General features: G+C 37.3%; 1 pseudogene; it reads left to right on the forward strand.

Moving 5' to 3' along the window:
• Positions 1-806: 806 nt before the first annotated feature.
• On the forward strand, positions 807-925 carry LOC120591280 (uncharacterized; annotated as a pseudogene).
• Positions 926-2,269: the final 1,344 nt, after the last annotated feature.

The raw sequence follows: 2,269 nt of genomic DNA on the forward strand, positions 1-2,269 counted from the left end.
CTAGTATTTATTAGTTAACAACTGTTTTTCCTAAAAATATTATCCTTAAAACTGACCAAAATAAGTGTGGAACTAGGTGTTATAATTGTCCTTTTTGTTGTTGTTGTTATGTCTATTTGTTCAATAGATTTCTCCTCAGAAAATATAGCAGGTGATCACGTAGTTCTCAGAGTGATTATTTGGATGAAAAGTGATTGTACGGGGCTTTTGTGATTTAAAAAACATTTATAATAATGATTATTTGGTTTAAGCTGTCTTTAATCTGATTTATATGCATGTGGGTGTGTGCACACACTTGCTAAACATCTTGGATGAAGAGTGGTTGTCAGTCTACGCCACAGAACCTTCTAATCTCCATGAAAAGGAGTTTTGATGGTAGTTTTGATGGGCTGGGGACCCGAAGGACAGGGAAATACATCACCAAAAGCGTAGGCTGGCAAAAGGAAAGTCCGAGAGCTGCTTTCTGTGAGTCTTTTTTTTTTTTCCACATTGAAATGATTATAACAGATGGATTCTTTTTACGAATTAAAAATAATTTATTATGACTCTGCATGTATTAATTGGTTTTCTAGTTTGATCAAAGTTCAGCATGTACAAAGTTTAACAAATTAAATGATTTTATAAGGCTTCTATTGAAAGCCAGCAGTCCCTATACACCTTTTCCATCCCCGATTTCCTCTGCACAGGGGCAATGAATTCTCTTAAAATCATTTCTTCTGGAGTCTATCTCCATATTTCTAAATTATATGATTATACTGCTCTTTTCATTTCCTCATCTATAAAGTGGGTTTTAAAAACTCACAAGGTTCTACGGCCATGCCGCCCTGAACAAGCCCAATCCCGTCTGATCTCGGAAGCTAAGCAGAGTCGGGCCTGGTTAGTACTTGGATGGAAGACAACCTAGGAAAACCAGGTGCTGTAGGCATAAAAAATTAAAAAATAAGAGATTGTAAGCTGACAAGGTCCTTGTCAATATGCAAGATCAACCAAGGGTTGCCTCGCCTAAAAAATAAAATAAAAATTAAAAAAAAAAAAACCAAAAAACTCATGAGGTTGGTGTGAACAAAAGGAATTAATTCAGAAAAAGCACTTTTAACAGTGGTGGGCACTGTTATTATAGAGGCTTCCCAAAAGTCACCTCACTAACATAAAGACACCAAGACACTTTTGTTATTCACCACTTAGGAAATTCCAGGAAAGGGTACAAAGACTAAATATACAGTTCTTATTATAAATCATAGTAACACACTTAGCTTTCTATGTACCACTATTTAAATCATTTTGAAACCCTCTACTGAAAATGTAAATTTCCACTGATAGGTTCTAGCAGTGTAAACTTTTCAGCTTTAGTTATTCTCTATCATCTTCCTACTATAAAAACATTATGTTACAATGCCCCTTTTACACACACACGATTTACCCTCCTGCCATCTGGCCAAATATTTTTTTATCATAAATTTTTAAGATCAATATCTAGTATTTACATTATTATAACCTTGAATATAGCTGAGCCACATGAAATATCATTACATTTTCTTTCTCACTGGAGTTAATCATTACCTCCTTTTTTGTTTATTTGCTTCCCTAGTACATTTCTGACATCAATTTCAGTGTGTGTGTGTCTTCTACACCACCAAGCAATTCTCTGGCTCCAGCTGGTGTCCTACAATTCAACTCAGTTCAGACACTATGGACCTGGAGATAACATCAGATTCCACATGGCTCAGTCCCACAAGTCTGCCTTTCTACCCACCTTACTTCACACTCCAATAGCAAGCCCTGGTTGTCGCCTGTGCTTCTGACCAGAGGTTCCAACAACCTCTTCCTTGGATTCAATTAACTTGTTAGAGAAGCTCACAGAACTCGGAAACATTTTACTTACTAAATTACTGGTTTGTTATTAAAGGATATAACTCAGGAATATCCAGGGCAACTACAGGGAAGGGGCACAGAGCTTCCATGCTTTCTTGAATGGGCCACTCTCCCCAAATCTCCACATGTCCATCAACCTAGAATCTCTCTGGACCCTGTCTTTTTGCATGTTTATGGAGACTTTATTACATAGCCATGATTGACTGAATCACTGGCCACTTCAATTTTTTCAGCCTCTAGCCCCTCCCCAGAGGTCAAGCTGGGGCTGAAAGTTCCAACCCTCTAATCACGTAGTTGGTTCCCCTAGCAACTCTCTCCCATCCTAGAGGCTTCCCAAAAGTCACCTCATTAACATAAAGACCAAATATAAATTTCTTAGTATAAATCACAGTAACAC

Source organism: Pteropus medius, unplaced genomic scaffold, assembly GCF_902729225.1.
Source record: "Pteropus medius unplaced genomic scaffold, Ma_sr-lr_union100, whole genome shotgun sequence".
Lineage (NCBI taxonomy): Eukaryota > Metazoa > Chordata > Mammalia > Chiroptera > Pteropodidae > Pteropus > Pteropus medius.